Here is a 10,782-nt window from a genome sequence, read left to right on the forward strand (position 1 = left end):
CGCTCCCTGCCATTGTGGTGCCCAAGAATTTCTGATTTTACATCCTACCTGGAACAGTAAAAGGGCTTGATGGTTGTTTTACTGTTTTTTCTGTGAGGGTGCAGAGCCTGGCCCAGGCTGCCCAGGGGGCTGTGGAGTCTCCTTCTCTGCAGACATTCCAACCCGCCTGGACACCTTCCTGTGTAACCTCATCTGGGTGTTCCTGCTCCATGAGGGGATGCACTGGATGAGCTTTCCAGGTCCCTCCCAACCCCTGACATTCTGTGGTTCTGTGAACTGTAACAACGAAACAGTGGCCTGGAGACAAACCCATAAATGTATAAGGAACTTGCCCCTAAAGAACAAAGAGCACCGCATACCTTTAGCTTAGAAACTCACTTTTTGTTTTATTTTTTTTGCTCCAGGGATCTGCTTTTCCTTTATAAATGAGGAGCCAAGTTCTCCTGAACATACAGCGGGCAGTTCAGAGCACCAAGAGCTCCGTTGGCTCCGTCAGGAGTTAAGGCAAACTGCTTCAACATAAAGCTAAAGAAGGGAGACGGAGTTCCTGTTCCTCTTATTGCTCCTCCTAGAAGGCAAAGGTTCCATCATTCGGTGTGCTCATTAGGAGGGCATTGCCTTGCCCAAGTTGCTCACTGCTTTCTTCTAAGCAATATTCCTTGAGTGGCATCTTGCCCAAACCAAGACAGTGTGCGAATTTCATCGTCATTATAGGTATCATGTAAGTGGGCATTATGGATATAAAATACGTGAAACCAAGATATCTCCAAGGTATCGATAAATATCTTTTTGCCTTAAAATCCCTGGTAAAACATAAAAGCAAGAATCCAGCTGATGTCGAAAACATCCAAAAATCTTCCTATGTGACAGCTGTTGAGTGGGCTCCTGCAAAACTGTTTGGGTGGCCCAATATGGACATGTATCCACATGTGAGTGAGCATCAGGACTGACATTTTCTATCCTCTCCAACAGAAGTTCAAGGACTTAGTGGTCTCCTGCCAAAAAAAAAAGAGATCACACTTAAAAGTGCATGGGTTCTGTCCACGATGCACAACACAGCGTCACGTGGAGAGATGCAAACAGCAGCCGCAGCCCTGGAAGCAGCCTGCTGTAAGTTCAGCATTATGGTCAGACCAATAATCCCTGCCCCTCGGCATTGCTAATTAGCTCTGGCAGAGCCCTGTGCTAATGCGGTCACACCACACCTTGCCCAGTTGCCAGCACCTGCTGCTGAACGTGCCACCGACATGGACCAAGGGATGGAGCAGAGAAGGGAACTGCCAGCTCTGGATCCATTCTGTGGCTAAAGAGAGAATTTCATTTTGGGTGCCCTCAGTCTCGTAACGTGCACAAGCTCTGAACTCATCTGGGAGAAAGGGAAGGGGAAAAAAGGTAACGATCCCACCTGGCATCACATGCGGCTTGAAGAGAGCGGCACAGGTCTCTTCTGAGGCAGAAGCTTGACTGGGGAGCACATCATTAACATGAACCTTACATAGCAAAGTGTGTTACAGCAACGTTACTTGAATTGCAGCTACTAAGAACCAAGCGGGCTGTAATTGATCAGCAGCATCAGAGAAAAGGGAGGATTTCAGAATCCTTGCAGAGGTACTGTAACCAATTTGTTAGGGAAGAAAGTGCCCAAATGCATCCTCATTTAAGAGAAATTAATTTTGTTGTCAGGAGAGACAACTAACGGCGAGTATTGGGTTTCATACCAAGTGCAGATAATGTCTCACAAAATGTCTGGACAGGACTCAACATTTGGAATAAGTGACATAAGAAATTATCTTTATCTTGCTCTGAGATAGATAAATGCGGATATTTATTCTGCGGCAAGCTGGACCGATATTCATCAGCAGGGCCTCTTCATTTCTTCATAGTTCATTGCTACATTCTTGACAGCACTTCAGATAAATATAATAAACTGATTTTTTTGTTGTTCAAATAATTGTGACGCTCAGTAGTGCAATTGGTAAGATATTCTTGCTATTTTTACTTTCCTATTAATTTCTTTCAGGCTTTCAGTCTTCAGTTAGCCACACAGTTTACTACACGATGCATTATTGAAACAGAAGAGAAGCTGGAGGTTATCGACTCGTGTTTGAGGCTCCTGCCAAGGGAATGGAATGCAACCTGCCTCCTCTTAGACAAGGTTGGAATGGCAAGACACTTTCAGATGCGGGGGAGCCTTGATCTTCAGTGCCATTTCTTTCCTATTGTTCCCTGAATCAGAATCTCCCACTATATCCAAACAACAGTGAGCGAAAATCTTATCTGAACACTCCTGCCAAAAGAAACAGCGAAATAATGAACTGAGCTGACAATGATGTAGTTATCATCAGATTTCCCGTGGGATGAATAGAGTTAGCTCAGGATTGTTTCAGGCTCTCAGGCGACCCGGATCACATTTCAAAGGATCTTCCCCCACATCACAGCGGATGGAAAACAGACCCGGAGACCTCCCAGTCCTCTTAGGGGGTCACTGTAGGAAATACAATTTTCAGGTGGCTATTCAGTTCTTTATCCAGAATGTTTTGTTTCAGTTTACAGCTCTAAAGTGTCCACATCGCACACAGAACATTCCACACATAACAGATTTGTCGGCAGCACCACTAAGGGCTGGATGGATTATGACTCTTCCATTGGCCCTTGTCTGATGAAGCCAGCACCCTTGATATCAGTTTTAAGATAATTCAAAGAGATCTGTGCTGCTGCTGGAGTTTCGCTCCCTGGGGAAGTCAACACCTTATCCCAGCACTGAATTTACATGAGAAGTGTAAAGCAAAATACAAAAAGTCAATCGTACCCAGCAAAACTCAGGGTGTTATTTTATGCATGCGGAATTCTGTCCCGAAATATGTCAAATTTTACTTGCAAAAATAAAAGGCTGCTGTTTTATTCTCTCTGTGTGCAATCTGCAGAGAAGTACACTCAGCTACTTCTTTTCTTTAAACATTCAGTGATCAAGTGTGGAATCTGATGTAAAACCGAATGGGAAGAAAGTATCATTATTTAAAGGCTAGATAACTGCTTAAAATTAGAGCTGTGAAGGCATCAAAAATACCAGAAATCACAGATGGTTTGCAGACAAATTCACATTGCATTTAGTCCACTCAACATCTAAAAAAAACCCTATGCTTTTGCCTTGCTTTTCAGTCTATCTGTTGATGCCTGCTCAAAACATACTTTAAATTGGGCTTTGAGTCCTCTCCCGTTGCCCTATACCTTCAGATCCCAGTCGCTTTGAAAAATCTACACAAATACATCTATTTTTAAATTGGGTCATTAAAATTTAATATATTTTGCACAATTTCAAAATGACAACTATCCTGAGCAGGTTAAATAAGATATTAGCAGGGATTAAACAGTAGCAAGAACAGACAAGTAGTGCTGCAATATGCAAGTGGCTGAGACAGAATGACCCAGTTGCTTCTTCGTGACTATATTGATGATTCTGCAGGGTTAGAGTCAGTTAAACTCATTGTTTTCCCTATCCGAAGACTGCAGGATCTGGCTTTTACATAATTCTAGTGTATTCTGTAATTTAACTAGTTAAAGCCTGTTTGCCTTTTTTTAAATGCCTGGGCTGTATTTTCAAACGTTCTGTCTTGCCCTCCGGCTTTTCTCTCTGACACTGGTTTGCTCTGGGGAAAATTCCGCTCCCATTATCACAAAAGACCAGGATTTGGCACAATCATTCCAGCTTCACCGCCCAGCAGCAGTCAGCAGAATTTGCTTGAATACATAATGCTTGAATTGTACTCCTTCCCAGTTTCTTGCGGAGGTTGGATTTTGCAGCAGGCGAGGGGAAGCTTGAAACGTGCTGGTTATTCAATATATGGTTGAGCACATCCAGTAGCTATTGCTCTTCACTGAACAGGCGCATGAACGTTTTAGATGGCAGCGTATCCGCTGTTATGACAGCAAATGTGATGGAGTTCATGGTACGATATATGGCATTTCCTCTTGCCAGGAGCAAGCTCTAACATGCAGATTTGAAAAGCAGAGGTTGCTTTTCCCCAAGCTCTTTTAACAAAATCTGACAAGGTAACAACTACTGACACAAGTTCAAAGTGTTCTGAAGTTCCTGATTAATAAATGTTATTTGAGAAAAGTGTAATCTCAGGACAATAAGGCCTGACATGAACCAGATTCAGGTATGATTTTGGCAATCTCCAGCTTTATTCCCTCTAAACACAAACGCAACATGCCAAACAACCATCCTGCCCAGCTCCTGAGCTGAACGTTCCCTGTTCCACCAGCCACTTGCCAAGAGTCATTTGCTCCAGTACTTCTTACAAAAGCCAAGCTGCTTCTCATAACTCTCCATCCTAATTAAGCTACTTGCTGGCTTTTATAATCACCTCTCCATAAACCGATCAATCTCAGCAGGATTTTTAACAGATGAAACTGGGTTGATCTCCTCTTAAAGCACCAGCCATCCTGAAACAACAAGGTCTTATTTTTCATGTTTTCTTGCATGTCTTGTTATTTTCTTTTCCAGTTGCAAAAGACAGAGGCCAACAACAAAAATAAATATAGTCAAATATGCTGAAGGCTGAATGAGGCCATGGAAACCTGCAGTTTTCCAGACAAGTCAAGCAGTTCTAGCAACTGCATAGATCAAGATTTTCTTTCGAGCCGTTTCACACTCAGTATTGTCCATCGATCCATTAAGGAAGACACACAACCATGCTTTTTAACAGAAATCCAGACAAAAGAGGCAGGATGAATCAAAGTTTGGGGGTACTCAGAACTTTGACGTTTCAGAAATGCAGTACTTCATTTGACCTTTGTTCAAGAAAGCATCTGAATTCAGCTTGGAGTATGTACGAAGGGACTTTTCAATCCACAAGCCTTTCTGCAGCCCTGCTGGTTGCTTCAAGACCCTGTTTCTGGAAACTGGAGGGCAGCTAAACCGAGTTCTATCCAGAGTCCACAGCCAAAAGAGCATTTCCTCTGAGGGGGGCTCCATGGGGAAAGCACACGTCCAAAAACCACGCAGAGCATCCCATGGGCACCACAGCACTCCACATGTTACCAGGACACAGCTGGCATTGACTGGATTTACCCAGAAACTTCTGCTCCCACAGTAGGAGTTCTTGCTGTCTCATAATATGGGATAAGATAGGCATCAATACTTGGAGATAGTGGACACACCATATGAAGTGGAAATTAATTGGCTTCAAATAAAAGATGGCCTTCATTTTGTGAGGACAGACACGGTATGATACGCACAGACAGTGAGTCCACATTGCCACCAGTGTCCCCAGTGAGTACCTGCCCCATTTGAGTGTTGTTCCACCAAGACCAGCAAATCCAAAAGCAACATGAAGGACCATACATTGTAGGTGCTGTGCTGCTGACACACAATAGGACAGAAAACAGGGAAGGACCCAGAGCCGTGTGTGGCACGGCCAGAAGATACAGAACAGGCTGGATTTTTTCCAAAGACTATTATCTGAAAAAGACTTTGCTTTATACTTGGGCCAATGTGGTAAACTGTGTCCGGTTAGCTCAGGAAAAGGTCAGAGATAATTTAAAGTAAAGAAAGGCCGTCTCTGGCAGCTGTATCCAATTCAGCGAGATATATTATCCCCAAAGGAACATCAGAAAAAAAATCCTTATTTATTTTATTTCTACATATTCCATTTATCGCTACCCTGGTGCATTCATGCTGTGGAATTGACCTATGTTTTCAAGCAGATCCAGCCAGTGTCTCCTCAAATGAGACAGAGGTTGTCTAAACAGACAATCACGTCCCGGAATTTGCAGATCTAATTCCATACTACAGTATTTAAGGTCTCCAAAAAAAAAAAAAAAGGGACATCCATCTTCCCTCTGAAAAAACATAGAAAGATTTTCCTTCTATCTAGAGATTATTTAGTGCTCTGTTATTGACACTGCTTCTATTGAAAGATTTAAAGATAAAAATGCAGTGTATTCAAGTAGCGATCATTTTTCATCGTCACTTAGTGACAGTACAGCCTGCAGTCAATTGCTGCAGATTTATCTTTGCTGCTATCGATCGCGCGCGGGGCTCAGCTGTTTGCAGGGGCCTGGCTGCGTCGCTTCTCAACTGCAGCAAGAAATGCAAAGGCAGTGGACAGGAGTGGTGCCAAGCAGCCTTGTTTTCGCTCTAAAGCTCTTTAATTATTTCCCTATAAGTGGTGGGATAAGCAGCTAGAAGGGAATTTGTTGATGGACACAAGATATTTCCTGCCAGACAAAAGGAAGAACATGCAAACACTGTCACCCTGTGTAGCGCAGTCTACAAAGAATCACAGGGAAATGCGTTCAAGACACTGGATGTGAATGAAAACTTCAGGTATCAGAGGAGTAAATGCTTTGAGAAAAGTAGGGGCTGCCAGTCAGGTTGCTACAGCAAACCTCCCATGAGCTCCTGTGGTGAAGATGCTCTCTTGTGCTCTCCTGAGGGTTCCCATCACATCATGGAAAGATTCCTTCAGCTTTTTAAAGCCCACAGAGAATGGAAAGTATTACCCTGAGGGTTTGGAGCACTCCAGCCTCCAAAGCTCCGTGAACCATATTTTTACTTAAGAAACGGGGATTAATTCTGGTCACCTTCTGGGTTCAGTGTGAAGCTGAAGGAGAAAAAAATCTCAAAACATTTAGATGCAAGATAGAACCTGCTGGTTTTCAAACAGAACAATATTGGATCTCAGACTCCCATCTCAAACACAGCTACTATTTTAAACAGAGCCAGACTTCTATATATGTGCTTCTTTGCTTAAGCCAAATACATTGGTAATTGCTGATACAGGGGCTGTGAATTTGAAGGCTGAATAATGCTTGCGGGAATCCTTAAGAGACCAAGAAAGCTTTCTCTAGAAGCTGTCATGCACCTCCCTGATGGATCACAGCTCACAAACCATAAATGCACTTAACGTGGGGAGCAGCCGGGACCAGGTCTCCGGCTTCCTACAGCAATTGCTCTGTTATGGAGTTAAAAGGTGCATTTGTGCTTGTTTCTCGTACCAGGTACGAGCTGAGATGTGACCCAGACACCTTTAAAGTTTCTGTCTATAAGGTGTTTGTGTTAAATATAAAGGCTGGGAAAGAGGCATACAAAGAACTCCAATGAATGAGCAGACCAGGGTACCTCAGAGCTATGCGCAGCTTTCTCATCCAAGTGTTGCCATTTATCTCCTGTCCCTGTTGTGACTTTGAATTGCTCCCTTTTTGGATATTGCCCATATGGATTAGAAAAGGGAAAGGCAAGCACTGGCCATTGCTTGAATAAGGAGACCCATTCTGTTCCTTGTTTCCCCTGCTTCTTCCTTCTACTCCTGCTGGGCAGACCCGGGAGATCTATTCATACAACAGCAAAAAGCCCCAAACATTGTAACTACAGGAACTACCTCGAGATGAAAATCACGTACTTTATTCTAGGGGCAGTGACTTAACCTAAATCAAGCAAGCTATACAAATAAAACACATATGTATAGGTTCAGCCCAGGTTTGAACTTTACAATGTTCAAGCCCTTCTCTCCTTCCTTGTTAATCACGTGCTTGAGGTTCATTTTCTAATCACTTCTATGACAGACGTTCTTCTGCAGAGCCCTAATCTTTTTACGCTCCTCGGCAGAGAGCTCCGACTCCTTCGTCATTTCCCAATCCAAACCCTTTTGATTAACATCTCGGAACAGGTTGATCAATCTGTTCTGAAGCCCGCACACAGGAACATACATGTTCAGCAGATATTTCCCTTACAACTTTCTCTGCTACACTGTTTTGGAGAACTGTTCTAAACGGTGCCAGCTAACTCTTGCTATTTGCAGACATGGGAGATGGGATTCTAAACCATGAGGACTTGCCAAGGTAGCTAAATGAGTATACTAGCGAAAGGATATTTCTCTTAGTGTACAGCTCATTCCTGTTCTTCAAATAAATTGTACTAGTAGGACTTATACTGCCTCAGCAGAAGGTTTTTGTTGATAGGAAACTAGTTTCACCTCTTGCATTGCAAACCAGTATCTCAATGACAACACAGCTTTTGGCCAGGATGAGTTGTTTTCTCCTCAATATTCACAGCTGCCAAAAAAAGGGAATATGATCAGTCTTAAAAAGTGGCTTAATTCTGTCCCCCAAAATAACGTGCACTTTTGATCCATTCTAAATTCCTTTTCTTGCAAGGCTTTCCTGCACAGATAACAATGTTAAACAAATTAGCGAATTACTCTCCCTGCAAGAGCCAGGTCATATTTCACCATTAGAGAAGGAGTCTGATTTTTCCTTTGGTGGAAATAAACCCACAATAACAGTATTTGCTATAATTCACGTCTCAACATTCTGTCTCAAAATAGTTTCATTTTGTTATATTTAATGCTTCAGCGTTACATCTTAAAATAATGTCAATAATTACAAATCTCACTGTTTTATTTTAGGCGCTGTTCTCCCAGAGTGACAGAAGCACACGGATTGAAAATATTGCTGCAAAGATTGCTGGAAGATAGGGAGAAAATCAAAGGTGGCAAAAAGGGAAAGAGATGCTCTCTGGACAGAGTAATGAGGAGATACAGACATATCTAATGTTCATAATTTGCTTAAAGCTCAAACAGGGTTCTGTGATAGTGAAGTAAAGCGCTGCAATATCGTGAGTTCATGGTGTAATACTTTGGCCCTTGTGGGATGTTATACTGCAATATTGGAATGAAGGATCATGCTCGCAAGTCTGCAATCTGGTGCCCCTCTCTGGCTGTCATACCTGATTCTACACAGAAGAAACCCAATAAAGCATATTGATCGAACTCTGTCTGATGTGTCAGGTATAAAATAGCCCTTTGTATGTAAATAAAAAACTATACAGAACAAAAAAAAAAGTATTTGAAAACTTCCTCTCTTCAAATCATTAAAGTTCCTTCTGTTGTAATACAATATTTTCATAAGTTTTATGAACTCTAGCACTGACCTATTCATTTCCTAATGCCTGAAAAATTACAGATCTTCTCTTGCCCATTTAGTAAGAAAGTCAAGCCCTTTACAAACCTATTAGGAAAACAATATTTACAACAAAGTACCAAGGAAAAACCTCCCATTAAATTTTACAGCAATTTCCTTGGACGAGTCCTTCCTACTGAGAACAGCTGGACTTAATTGCAAATGAGATGGCTGAAGGAAGTACATCTGATTGCAGATGTAATAAAATTCATGCTTGACACCTTAATTTTTTTAATATATATTGGCTACCATCAAATCACTGCATTTGCTGGTTTGCAAGCTGAAGGTATCGAAGTTCTGGCAGGAGAACAGACAGGGAACGGAACAGCTTGTGGAGTCCTTCAAAGCCTGGTGCTTAAGACACAGCTTTTTAATGCTATTGATTCCTAACAATCAATATTTTTTTCAATAAGAAAGTCTCATATTACCCCTTTCCCCAACCACCTTTCACAATGAACTTAGTTAGGATGAAAAAGCACTTAATGGCTTTCTTTCGAGGCCTGGTTTATTTTTGCATGTTCATCGCAGTCTCTTTTTCCTTACAAAGTTCATGGCCCTCAGCCCCGCTGGCTGGTACTACGTGGTTATAGAGTGGTCAGCCAGATCTTCTCCAGCCTAAAAACCTCCTGTCAGGTTATAATTTAACCCAGAAAAGTTAATTCCTTTGAAATTCATGAAATTGCAACCATATCAACCTATTGCCTTTAAGATTATTTGCTTAGAATCTACCATGAAAAGCAGTGACTTGTGTTTCTTCCTTATTCTGTTGTATTTCTGCACGTAACCTGGCTGGTCATGAGCTTCATGAGCAAGGTTTTTAGGCACCTTTTTACCATTAAATTTGAACAAACGCAGTCGTTTCTGTTGGGAGCCTTTTATGCTGACTTTTCAAAAAGCAGGGCTGGTCATCTCTGTTGGCAAAGGCATCAGAATAGGAAACTTTGCTTAGAGAGAGAACAGGGGGAGCAGGAACCGCGATTGCTGCCACCGAGATTGCCCGAGAACTGAGTTTCGTTGCTGACTAATTGCAGGCAAATTGCTTCTGCTGGAACATCTATTGAGTGAGCAGTAGGAACAGTGTTTGCTTGTAGAGCAGTGAGTTTAACAAGGGTGGAATAAACACTAAATACTGCCCGATTCCTCCTGCAATGAAGGATATAATCTCATTTCCTCTTCTTGGTATGGGAGAGTGGGATCATCATCCCATTCTCAATGTTATCCCATTTGCTGCTGAAGAAAACACTGGGATAACTCTTCCAATTCTCTCCCATCTCCTAGCCTAACAGGATTATTTCTGGACAGAAACACAGATTTCTGTCAAAGGAAAATAGTTATCTTCCAGCAACATGTTGAGAGCTGAAACTAATCATCGGGGCTCATTACAAGCGGAGGCTGCTTTTCCTTTCATATTTTTTTTGCAGAGTAACACCGTGCGTGGCATCCCAATGCTTTAAAAATAACCTGCTGCTCCGCTGGTACCTAGCGTGATGCTAATAAGAGCTTCGTATAAGGGATGTTGCAGAATCTGTAATGACAAGCTTCATTTTTTTAAAAGGAGTAGCATTCTCTGCTTGCTGCTGTAAGTGGCTGTTTAACAAGGCCCACCAAATGCTGCAGAAATACATACAAATGCATTTTAATCAACCACAAAAACACTCTGTAGCACAAGTAGTTATGCAGCTATGCCCACAAGAGCACAGGTAAGTAGGCTAGTAAATATTTTATAAACTATTGTTGCAAAGGATAGTAAACATAAATATTTAGTACAATATTTATTTACATTTTATCCTATGTTTAGAATAATATTATGCCTACAGA

The sequence above is a fragment of the Nesoenas mayeri genome (assembly GCF_963082525.1).
Source record: "Nesoenas mayeri genome assembly, chromosome: 18".
Classification (NCBI taxonomy): Eukaryota; Metazoa; Chordata; class Aves; order Columbiformes; family Columbidae; genus Nesoenas; species Nesoenas mayeri.